At 36.7% G+C, this 13,696-nt stretch overlaps 1 pseudogene; it reads left to right on the top strand.

Annotated features, from left to right (window-relative positions):
• The first annotated feature begins 13,384 nt into the window (after positions 1-13,384).
• Positions 13,385-13,479, top strand: LOC112302917 (U2 spliceosomal RNA; annotated as a pseudogene).
• The last annotated feature ends 217 nt before the right edge of the window (positions 13,480-13,696 follow it).

Raw genomic sequence — 13,696 nt, 5'->3', positions numbered from 1 at the left:
AAAAGACTCCAGATATAGTAAATAAAACTGTTCTAAGCATTAAAAAGCAAAACCCCAAAAGACAGAGTTTGGAGAGGTTCTGTTTTTGTGAACATGTGGATATATGGCGAGGATGTTGTGCTTGGAGAGAATATGGAAATTCCATACACCTTCCCATGTACCTTGCTCTATGCATTTCTCCTGTGTGGCTGTTCCTGAATTGGTATCAGAACCCTTTTTCGATACAATCCTGAAGTGGATAGCATGCATGTAATAAGTACCAAGTCTCATAAGATTTTTGTCACAATTTTTTTACTTTCTTTTTTTAAAAAAATTTATTGTTATTCAATTACAGTTGTATGCCTTTTCTCCCCATCCCTCCACCCCACCCTAGCCTAACCCACCTCCCTCCCCCACCTCCTCCCTCCCCCTTGATTTTGTCCATGTGTCCTTTAGAGTAGTTCCTGTAATCCCCTCTCCTCACTATCCCCTCCCCACTCCCCGCTGGCTATTGTTAGACTGTTCTTAACTTCAATGTCTCTGGTTATATTTTGTTTGCTTTTTTCTTCTATTCATTATGTTCCAGTTAAAGATGAGATCATATGGCATTTGTCCCTCACCTTCTGGCTTATTTCACTTAGCATAATGCTCTCCACTTTCATCCATGCTGTTGCAAAGGGTATAAGCTCCTTCTTTCTCTCTGCTGCATAGAATTCCATTGTGTAAATGTACCATAGTTTTTTGATCCACTCATTTGCGGATGGGCACTTAGGTTGCTTCCAGTACTTGGCTATTATAAATTGTGCTGCTATGAACGCTGGCCTGTCACAAACTCTTTAAGAGTCTACTGATATTACAATCTCAGATGATGAATGGGTTTGAAGGCACAGGTTAGGTGATACTTAAATGACATTCATAGAATCACAGAATTTTAGAATTTGTAAGAATTTTTTAAAGTTCTCACCTGAGGATGTGTTTATTGATTTTTAGAGAGAGAGGAATAGGGGGAAAGTGAGAGAAACATCGATGTGAGAGAGAAACAGTGATTGGTTGCCTCCTACATGTTCCTCGATCAGATATCAAACCTCCAACCTAGGTACTAGGTACGTGTCCTGGTCAGGATCAGGAATCAAACCTGCAACCTTTTGGTGAACTGGCCAAAACTCTCCAACCAAGTGAGCCATCTGGCCAGGGCAGAATTTTGGGGAATTTTAAAGTTCTTCTAGGCTACTAATATGTCAACATTTAATAATTTGAATATTCCCTTCAAAATTTCTCCCTTATCTCTGAATCATCTTTACCATTATGTATGTAATATTTTGAGAAATTATTTTATTTTAAAAATGAGTAAATACATGCATAATTAAAACAATATTTTATAAAAGTTATAATAGGATATTAATTCATTTGCAAATGAATTAATGTTAACAGACTATATATATGTGAATAAAATAAAATGTAATTAAAATTTATATGTGTATACAGGGATATATATTATATATAGTGCGCATATATATGTATACCATGTAATATCTTATAAACACAAAGTCCCTACGTCATGCAAACAATGATCTTCCTGAAAACCACTCATTTTGTTTAACTCACTGTCCTCCATAATAGGACATCTCCAATAACAAATTTGAGTAAATATCTGTATCCCTGTAGTATTTGTTCACACAGAAGAGGTTAAATATTTTCTTCCAGGTAATAGCTTTTAAAATACAAATCATGTATCATAGAAATGTACACCTGAAACCTGTATGACCACATGAACCAATGTCACCCCCCTTCCCCCTCCAAAAAAACAAGCCCTAGTTAGGTGTCTCAGGTGGTTGAAACCTTGTCCTGTACACCCAAAGGTTCAACGTTCCATCCCAGGTCAGGCCACATAGGTATGTGGGTTTGATCTTCGGTCAGGGCACATATGAGAGGCAACTGATCAATGCTTCCCTCTCACATGGATGTCTCTCTCCCTTCCTCTCTTTTTCTCTCTCTAAAATCAGTCAAAGTATATCCTTGGGTGAAGTTTTAAAAAATGAAAAGAAAAATAAACCTCTTCTCAGAAAAAATAAAGTAAAATCTATTTAAATGGAGTTTTAGAATTCATTAGATTGTTTAAAATTTTTAAAAATCTTTCATGTAGAAGCCATGAAAAGATATACTCAATAAAAGTGAGCATACAAGAATTGTCTCCAGCCACAGGGTCTCAAAGATCAAATTCAGTGGTGACAGAATCGATCACAATACGTCGGTAGCTTCCGGCATGAGTGGCTAACTAGTTTGCTGCCATACTGGATGAAAATATTCTTAATACTTTTGCAGATTTACATAAAAAGACTATTGTTTTTGTTTTGCAGAATGCTACCCCCAAAATTAGTTCTATAAACAAGCAAAAGCAGTTGTACTACTCAGAGATCTTTTTCTCCTAATTTCAAAATATCTTTTTTTAAAAAAAATGACAAATAGGACAATAATTCCTGGCCCACTTTGTTCATTCCTGATGGACAGACTTTCAGCACTTTCACACTTTACCTTTTTTTTCTTAAGTTTACAAAGATGGTTACTGAAGAGCTAGTGAATGAGCTTGAGACAAGATGAGTGCCAGGATGAGAGAACCTAGAGACCCTTACCTCTTTGTATCCACAATCTTGACAGCTCTCTCGAAACACTTTCCTGCATGTTCACTGCCTTCCGAAACTTTTCATCTAAGCCCATCACATATTTGAATACATGCACCCATTAAGTTGAATATATTTATATAAAAATAAATTTTTCTACATTTTATAAAAAAGATAAATTTCTTTAAAAAAGATCTTCACCCATAAAGAATCAGAAAAAAAATGGCCTCTAAATCCTAATGTCAGTGACAAATGCTTAGCAAAGGTTTCATACATCTCCACTCATTCTTGTTTAGTGTAAAGTCGCATTCTGATCCACATCTGTATTTTTATTTAAACACATGCACACACAGCTACAATACAGTATAATGGTAACAAATGCATTCCCAGTGTATATAAACCACACAATTGTCAGGGTTGCTTGGCAACTACTGACAGGTACTGTATATTGGAGAGCAATGGGATACAAAGCAATGAATGAAAGCCTTATCAACTGCATTGATTTCAGGTGAAGAGAAACTGTCTTCAATGCAAAAATGCCTCCTTTGGGTTATGAAAGATGAACAGAAATAATAAGGTTTGACTACTTTTAAGAATTAAGTTAAATCAACAGTTGTATTGTGAGAGAACAGTAAGTCATTTCATGAAAAAGTAGCTGATTGTTAAAAAGAAGAGGTGGATGTACCTAACAAATTAGCTCCTGAGTGTACTCCTTTGTGATAAGGTGAGCTACTGATACTGCTGTGAACACATAGTTTTCTTTCCTTTTTCCCAGATTGAAGAAAGTTTCATTATACTTGAATTTCATATGCATTTTTTACGTTGGTCCAAAATAAAACTGGTTATGCTACTTTTGAACATTGCATTTTTCTCTCCACAATGTATATCCTATAGATGGCTAATATTCTAGACTGAATATTAGACTTGAAGGGAAATAATTTAAATGAAAATAACTTTGGTCCTTACTCTCATTAAATCTCCTAAATATATAATGCATGGTTGGCTATATCTGCTTATAATTTTGTTCCTTTTAGTTTTTAAACACTTATTTTCTTCCTAATAGGTACCTTTGTTCTCTAGGTCAAGTAGTCAAAACACATGTTCATAGACATCCATGGAAAAACAATTTTGTGAAATGTTTCCAGTGATATAAAACATGATGTCCAAGGAAAATTCATACTTAGCATCTGTAGACTGTTCTTATATAACCAACTCTAAAATATTTATGAATTTGAAATTTTTAGCCCCATTGATATTTTAAACTACCATTTTAATTCCTTCAGCTGTGAGAAACACCATAAGCCACATCAAAATATGAGGAAAAGCAGGCGAAAACGCAAACTCAACACCTGCTCCCATGAGTCTAGGAGAAGAGGTGATTAAACTGGTGAGAGAGGCACGTTGTCTTTTCTTACTCTGCAACTCCTACTGGCTCTCCAATGAGAAGCAAGTTAGAGAAATACGTGATTCTAAAAGATGTTCTTATTTAAGTAATATTCATTGAGTTCTTCCTATAGCCCAGTATTAACCTCATTTCATAGATAAGAAAGCAGAGCCATAGGGAGGTTAAATAACTTGACCCATAAGAAAATGTTAGCTAGTGACAAAACATAAACAAAACTGATCAATCTGAACCCTAAACTCTCAATCCCTGAATTTCATTGCCTCTTGGGATTGCTTGGCTCACATGAGTGCCCATTTAAAGGGGTCACTGTTCTCTGTAATACCAGCTACTTGACCACAGTACAAACAGGAAACTGAAATTTCCAGTCCCTACATTCATAGGATGTTCCTGGAAATGCATCTGCATCTACAACCCAAATTTGTGAGTTCACCTAAAGTGAGTCAAGCTGGCCTTATCTCTTGAAAATTTTCACTTTTGCTGCCATTTGGTGTTATTTCTGTGTTCCCTTGGAGAGACTTGTCTTTATCTTTCCCCATTGGACAACTTAACCTAGAAGAATTTAATCCCATAATTTTCCAATCTTTATTTGAATTTCCTTTAATATCTCACAATGAAAGCCATTCATGCACATATGAATTTTAAAAACTTGTCCTTTCTAGAAATGTTGAACTTTTCAACAACCAACTTGTTTTCATTCCTTTGCAGAAAACATTGTGGATGAATAGCAGGGAGTGCCTCAAGAACTTGAGTTTACATGCTATCAGTTTATTTTACAGTATTTGACATAGGCTATTGAAAGTTGCTCAAAGGAGATTAAAATTTCCCATTCAATGTTTTTTCATCACAAATGTATGTAATCTAAATTAAAAAGAGTAAATTGTTCTCAAAACAGTATACACATTTTATTTTGGAAATTTAAAACACTAGTGCTTTAATGGAGGGGGGAATACAAATAAATTGTTCCATTTAAGACTAAGTATTTTAATTTTTGTTTAATAATTATGATCAGAATTCTATATAATTTCCTGGAAAATGTTAGTTAGAAGAAAATTATTCCAACCTTTAAAAATTTGGAATAAATCTATTTTAAGTAGGGGAATATAAATTAATAGAGGTCATTAGTTTTGTCATATTTGAATCATCAGTAATTGGTGTTTCTTGATACACAATATAAAATCAACAAGAATACATTTGAGTTTAGATCACAGGTAATGTTGATATGAAATAAAATCCCCAAGTAAATTGACATTAAGGAATTCATATTTTCAACTGCAAAAACTCAATCTAGATCTTGTCTTAAACATTGAAGTGTATTTCATTAAATAATCAGAATAAATGTTAAGATATCTTCATCTATCTATAAATCTGATATAAGAGATTAAATGTAGCATTGATACAGGAGTTGGAATATTTTTTTTCTATTGCCTCAAAGATGTAAAATGGCAGCTATATACAAATAAAAGCAAAATATTGGCAAGGGGCAGAAAAAATCATCCAAAGATTTTAAAAAATGAAATTCCATTTAGTTATTTAAAAATTGAAATTCTGTTCATTAATACATCAAGTAAAGATAACAGATAAACATTACTTTTACATTACAACTCCCTTATCTGAGGCATAATTGAGTAGTTCTTTTCAAACATTGAGCTATGAGACTATGTGAGTGAGGACTGAAGTTCTCATGGAAGTTTTTGTCTATAATCCACACACAGTTAATATAACAAAGTCTTCTGGGTAATAGTGTGGATGTTATCAATTACCTATACTTTACATGTTGGATTCCATTGGAGAGCCAACCATGCAGAGGCTAATGATGCCTATTAGACTAAGAAATATTTGGAATTTTTGATCATTTATAGGCTGCCCTTGGTGTAATTATTTATCTGAAGGACTGCATACCTCTGAGGTGTAGCTTGATGACTGGGAACTCACCATCTATACACAGACCACCCACATAACCAGTAACTTTTGGCTGAGACTTCTGATTGCCCTGATTAGTTTCTTGTGTTGTACTAGGTCCCCAATTACTCAACACCATGGAAATCACTGGCCTCCTTGGAGATCATCACCATTTGTCTGCATAGAACTTTTATATGACAGCCCTTTATCTTCTGACGTGGAGACTTCTAGACACTTGGGCCCTAAGCCTCTCTCATTTAGTAGAACTTTTCTATCAGGCAAATTCACACATGTATCTATTTTTTTCTTGTTAAAAATCTTTTCCTTCCCTGATAACTTACATTGTTGTGGATTTAACAGAATTTATAAGTAACCTACAAATTCTGGGTTATGGAATGTCTTTGTGCATCTCTATTATTGTCAATGTATTGGTTTGTCATTAATAATTATATTTGTTATTAAGTCTTCTAGGCACTTTTCACACACACAAGCATGCATTTAGGTTTATAACAACCATTTGAGATCAATGTAAATATCCTTTTTATCAAATGAGGAAACCAAGGCAGAGGTTTTATGGATATTCCTTGAACTCTTACAGCAAGAAATTGACAGTCAGTATTCAAATCTAGGCAATTTAACTTCTGAGTCAAAGCTCTTAACCACTTTATTTCACTTTTTTATCATTTTTATTAATGTTCAAATACAGTTGTCTCCTTTTTCTCACCACCACTTTCTCCCACGCCACCCACTCCCTCCTCCGACCCTCAATCCTTACTTTTTAATAGAGATACCCATCTAGACTGGTTAACAACTCAGAGAATGTGTTAGTATAGTCTCTCTAGAACTCAGTATAGCATTTGATGATATATACCATAGAAATAATTTTCATCTGTTTTTGAGATGGAGATGTGCTGAATATTTTCTTTAATTAAGCAGACTCATAGCTGGGTCTCAGGATTAAAGCATCCATGATAAATGGGAGGGAAATATGTTTTGAGGCCACAGAACCCATCACAATCTCAACAGTAACGCATATTTATTAATGACTTGTGTTTACATATGCAAAACAAAATAATCACACTTAAAGATGAGATTTAATTACAAGAGAGAGTAAATGCTTTGAATTCCTGAACCAAAAATATCTTGATAGTGTGGAGGAGTAAGAAACTTTTCTCTAGCTCTCTAAGTTTTTCACCTTCTATTAATCAAGTTATCATTAGACAGATTAACAGAATAAAATGACCAAATTTAATGGCATGCATATATATCGGAACCCCACAAACATGAGTGATTCAGAGACACTTCCATACATAAGACATTCAGAGACAAAAAGGGAAAATTAAGTTCATTTGATATTTTGAGCTAAGGATTAGGTAAGGCACCTTGGGGCTTCAGATGGGAGGAAGGTGATTCACAGGATGGCAATAAGAGCAGATGTTCAGTAATTAGAAATTTGCCCTGCACTGTTCTAAAAGTAAATCATAAAAGTTTTTTTCTGATGATAACTCCTTTAATGGACAAGTCCTCTAATTAAAAATTCTTTAATAAAGAGGTAAAAGTTTCTCATGAGCCTGAAGGGTCTCAAATGCCTTCAGTTCAAAATAATTCATATACAAAAGTAGCACATCTTTGTGGAGACCTGTCCTAAAATCCTTCAACAGACTGCAGGAAAGGGCTGAATATCAAAAGATGACATAAAACAGGGAGAAAAAAAAAGCTAAGATTTTGTATTTTCCTTATATTTTCAAAACAAGTACAGAAGTCTGCATATTGGAGATGTGGACAAGCAGCAGCATCCGTGGGAATGGGTTAGAGACATCACATCAACAATCAGGCTTGGAAAAATAATAAACAGAGCCACTTCCAAACAGAGTCAGAAATGCCATCCCAGCAGCTGCCTTGCTTGTCTTATCCCTCAAACACTTGGAATGTTAAAACTGGGCAAAATAACATTTGGACAGGGCCAAAAACAATGGTTTGCAAAGCTAACAGGAAACCAGACATTTTGACTATTGGACTGAAAATTAAATATACTTTTTAAAATTAGCATCGATATGTTAACTTACCTGTACTCATAGGAATTTTTTCTGTAGCTTGTTAACATCCACAGAAATTCCTCCTTTCTATTTATGTAATTATTTCCCTTCCCTTTTTCATAAATACCCCTTGTTTTCACCTTGTGATCTGAACATTATTGGGTGTCTGCCTGAATCAGTGCCTCTGGATTAGCTATTCTTCTGGATCTCAGATAAACAAGTGTTGCCTCTCACTATGGCCTTTTATTTCAGGTTAACTGATTCATGTGAAACATGTTTTTTATGGGAATCAATAAAGATGATTCTATCATAAGTGGTGTGGAAACAATAGGACAATATCTACAGTGAAAGAAAGAATACTTCCACTGTATTCTGTTCTAGTCAAATCACAGTTTTGTTTTTTTTTAATGTCTACCCATACTTGCACTTAAAAGGCAATATAATCAGTACAGATATACTGTTGAGGAATGCAAGCATTTTGCTGAAGGATGCCATATGACATGAGATTGCTCAAAGAAGGTGCAGCTTGAAAATGAAATGGAAACATGTTTAAAGTATGTTAACTTTCTTAAAAAGAGTAATTAGACAGTTGTTCAATTCTCCCAAGAGTAAACTTGGGGAAAAGGCTGGAAGCCACGTTAAGACAAGTTTTTGATCAACATAAGGAAGCCCTTAAATATCCAGAGCTGCCAAGTCAGGAAGTAGTGAATTCTCAAGCCTAAAATTGAGAGCTATTTTGCTCTACAGTTATGGAGCGATTTCAAGGACAACTGGAGCGTTAGACTTTATAATAATAAAAATTTCTTCTGAACTACAAAAACTTACAGTTTTTTTCTTTTTTCACCAGTTTGTCTGTACCTGAAAATTGAGGTCAGAAAGGAAAGTTCTAGAGAGAAAGGATAACTGCTAATAACTCTACATAACTCAACACCATGGAAATCACTGGCCTCCTTGGAGATCACCACCATTTGTCTGCATAGAACTTTTATATGACAGCCCTTTATCTTCTGTTCTCTGCCTCCTATACATTAAGTGTCAGTTCAATTCCAATTTTAAAGATACAAAAAATGTAGCTGTGGACTTCTTTAACTTCTGGAATAACAAGGGCTTCATCAAGCATCTGTACAACAATCAATTCCTTGAATACTGTTTCCTGATGCTACAAAGATGCTTAAAGTATTTAGTGTAATAGTGATGACCTCTCTACTCATTGGGATCCTTTTAATTTGACTCCAAGATGAATGTTTTAAATACAAGATCTGCCCAGTTTCTGGAGAAGAGAGCTTCTTGCTTAGATGTTCACTGGCTTCACTGACTTGATCATATCTTTCAATAGAATCTTCATTCTCTGAAAACTGGTAGAAGGTTAAGAGATAAAGGAAGGACATTGCCATCAACTGAATGCCCACCATGCACTAAACACTGAGTTCTTCCTTCACATTTACTACTGCCTTTAGTCCTCATATAAGATTAGAGGCGTAGGAATGGCCATCTCAATTTCACAGATAAGGAAAGTGAAGTTCAGCTGTGGTGAGGGTCTTACTCCAAGGCAGAGCACTGGCTGGCGTTAGAGCTGCAGTTCATAATTGCACCCTCTGATTTTCATCATACCGAGGAGGGTGGAAATACCAACAGACGCGGCATGAATGAGCTTTCAAAAATCTAGTCCTTAATTGCTGCAAATCTACTCCCTGTAAAGATGTGCCATTTATAGACACAGGAATACAAACAACCCCAAAATAATTAACATCAGACCACAGGGGCTCTAAGCAGAACCCTAGGAGTAGAAAGTAAGTCTCCAGGCTTTTTACAGTACTCCATGTTGAGAAATGTAACAATACATGTTTTTAAAGCTCCTGAAATAATTACATAGACAAAGAATTAAAAGAGAATTTATGCAAACTACTGGAGTTTGAGAGAGCTCTCACTATACCTCTAAAAACTACTTACATTGCACTAGAAATAACCCAGATGTGTGAATGTCCAATATCCTTGATATTCTGGGTACCAAATAGGATTCTAATCATTAAATCCAAATATTCACAGAAAAAAAGAAAAACCTCAGTGACCACACCCCAATAGTGAGTCTCCCATCTGGCTTTCCTTATAGAAATTAAATTTTGAGCTCTTGAATATGTTTCAAACCTTTGTTTCTTTTCTGTCTGGAAAAATAACAGTGTGACACCTGACTGTCTTCTTGTTTTTCAACTGCTGATGTGATTCAGCCAGGAAGTAGCAACCAATGGTGACTATTGCAATTCAAATTAAAAGGAGGAGAGTGGAATGATGTTCAGACAAAGCTCAGATGTGGGTTTGTTGATATTTGTAGCAGGAGGTTAATTAGCATTAACAGAAGTATCAGCAGTCACTTGGACTTACTCATGAGGTACTGACTGCTCTCAGCAGTATAGTACAGAGGAAAACAAGTCAGAATAGTTTTCTTTTTTCCTCTTACAGAAAACCATTTACAAAAACAAACATAAAGTAATTGGATTCCTTTTTGTTTGCTCTCTGTTTCTCCTTTGCAGCTAAGTGTTTGATTTAGCTTCTTCTTTTGCTCCTTCCAAGTCCTACATGGTTTGAGTAGTAATAGAGTTAGTTGTACTTTCTTCTGTCCCTTTTCATTCTTTTTCTCCCAGGCCCCTCCCCATTCTTTATTGTTGCTTTCCTTTGGGAAGCAACTCTATATATAGGCTCTTTCATTTTCAATCAATGATGGGTGTATTGTTCATATGTTTGGGGTTTTACAGATGCAAGGCACACATCTATCCCTCTGATCACTCTTGACCCATTTAAACCTTTTTTTTTCTTATTTGCATAATGGTTTATTTATTTATTATCTACATCTGAGGTCTGTGTATTTCTTATTTTGCGTTGTATAGTAACTATTTATATTTTGTTGAGTTTATTTATTTTTTAAATTGCTTTATTATTGTTCAATTACAGTTGTGTGCATTTTCTCCCCACAACTTCTCCCCCACCCCAGCCAAACCCACCTCCCTCCCTTGCTTCCACCCTCCCCCTTGGTTTTGTCTATGTGTCCTTTATAGTAGAAAGAAGGAGCTCCTACCCTTTGCGACAGCATGGATGGAACTGGAGAGCATTATGCTAAGTGAAATAAACCAGGCTGTGAGGGACAAATACCATATGATCTCACCTTTAACTGGAACATAGTCAACAAAAGAAAAAAGCAAACAAAATATAACCAGAGACATTGAAGTCAAAAACAATCTAACAATAGCCAGAGGGGAGAGGGGAGAGGACTGCCGAGGAGGGTTTTCAGGAATCATTTAAACCTTTTAGAGCTGCTATCTTCCCCTAATCTTTGCAGTGATCATGATAACTATTATATCCAATGTTTCACCCTTCAACAAAGGCCAGAAAAGTGTTTTATTTGTTTGCTTTGTACTTTATTTGTTTTCCAATAAAGAGAAACAATAGGTTTTTTTTGTTTTGTTTTGTTTTTTAATAGCACTTCCTTTTATCTACATTCAGGAGAGCTTAGGATCATTTGAAAAACTATTCTAGATATTCTCAAAATAAATGTCTACTATTTAGTAGTTGTAGAATTATTTAATATACACATGTTCTTATATTATTTAGTTATTCTTTGATGTTTTATAGGAAGTTTAATATTTTATCTACTGAGAAATATTAATTAATAATGAAAGATCAATCAATAATAACCATTATGTGAATTAAATTATCTCCTGCATGCCTGGTTGCAGTTATTAGATTTTATGAGTATATTTCTATTAATTTCTTTGTTCTTTTGTGGAAGAAACTAAAAATGGATATGAAAGAAAACTAAGTAAATACATATATATTTATCTGTCAGTAGATTTTTAAAAACATTCTGACCACAAATCAAAGAAACGCTTAAAATAAGAGATTGTGTAGGCCACATTGTTTTGCACAAAACGTAAAAGGAAGTTCACAGTAACATAATTTCCACTTAGATTTGCCAAATCAAGTAGAACATATCTAAATATCTACATCTATCTGTCTATCAAAAGTTTAGCTGTAGATTATTTATACTATGTATGATTCTCAGAGATATTTGTGTTGGTCACTGTCTCATGGTCTATTGGATAGACAAGATGAATCAATAAACCCCCCCAAGAAATAATTTATCCAACCCTATTATACCGTGGAGGATACAAATGTAATGGGCTAGGCCAGAGCAGAGGTCCCTGGAAAATAGGGGAACTCCCAAAGCCCTGTGAAAGGCAGGGTGGGGCTAGAAGGGTGCTGAGGGAGCTGAAGGCACACTGTTTGAGGCATAGTGCATAACAAAGGCAGGTAAGACAGCCTGTGCCTTCCTGAAGGGAGGAGCTGTGGAAGGAGGCTCCTCCCTGGGGAAATTGTAAATGTGACTGAGAACTTGTGCTGAAAGAGTGACTGGTGACAGAGCTGGGGAGAAGCTCATATAGCATCTGTGTTAGCTGTGGGCCAGAACACCCCACTCTGAACTAACAGATACATATGCACCTTTGCGTGGCTGGGAAACTTTTGCCCTGACTAAAGAGGGTCAAAGACACTGTGGAGCTGACCGAAATGGCAAACACTGATGCACCATGGGAAAAGCTGGTCACTCCCACCGGCTTCCTGTGCATGGGGGTACTTAGGAGGGCCTTTTTTAAAGTAAAGGGTAGAAGAAGGCTCTCTATCTCCCTCCCACACATACACACACATATGCTTGGCACGAAGTGACTCTTTGGAACTTGGGGCAAGCTCTTTCTCTCTCTGGGCTGTTGGCATTTGGATCTTCTGGGCCTCTGGCCCTGCTCCCTGCATACATAGGAGTGCTCGTGGGACCAGGTGATGCTCGACCCACCAGAGGCTTAGAACTTGCATGGATGGAAGCCCACTCCTGGAGGCAGGGTCCCACACTGGGACATGTGCCTCCCTGGGCCTCAGCCTCTGGGACACCATGATCCAGTGCAGTATGGCGCACAGTTCCAGGACCACTGCATGGAGACTGAGAGCAGCACCCCCAGACCCTGAAGGAGAGAGCTGCTGCAAGAAAACGGTCACCGTGAAACCCACAAGTGCACATGCCAGAGAGGATGGACATCTGTTTGCGTGACCGGCTTAAAGACAAATAAGGAAATGGGGAACTTCTGGGCATGGCTTACAGTCTTCTGGGGAGCCAGAGAAGTTCTGGATCTCATGGGAGAGAAGGGCTCAGAGCATGAGTGCTCCCAGCTCCTCAAGGTTGGACCCCTGTGGATAAAAGCTTGTTTCCTTCAACACACATTGTTGGGTCATGTGGGTTAAAGGCACCAAGCGGCTGAAACCCAGTTTGCACAGTTACACTGAGGTCCACAAGTGGTAAGTGAAAACACTAAAGCAGTAGTTACTTAAGGGCAGAGCTAAAGCTAAAATCTAAGTCCCTGACCCTTCATTCAGTTGCTTTTCCTTAAATCTATAATGCCATATAAGTTATGGCTTCTCAGCCTTTTGGGTAAGATCAAGTGTAGTATCTGTTCTTACAATGATATAGAAGTGTTATCTTGGCAATCAGAGTAAAGAACTCTTTGGGTTTTGACGCGGATCCCGGCTCACAGGATCCTGGGTTGTGGCTGCAATTGACAAATACACACGGACTACCCAGTCCTGTGGAGGAAAAGGGACGGCGTGGCCACTCTCTTAAGAGGACAGGGCCTCTAAGTGCCTTGGCCACTCTCTCAAGAGGAGAGTGCTCCGACCCTTGCCTTGACAGGCTTTTATTGCTTTTCCGGGCCCATTACATTGAG

This window comes from Desmodus rotundus, chromosome 1 (genome assembly GCF_022682495.2).
Source record: "Desmodus rotundus isolate HL8 chromosome 1, HLdesRot8A.1, whole genome shotgun sequence".
NCBI lineage: Eukaryota > Metazoa > Chordata > Mammalia > Chiroptera > Phyllostomidae > Desmodus > Desmodus rotundus.
Note: the sequence above shows the minus strand (reverse complement) of the source record. Positions and strands in the feature narration are given on the sequence as shown.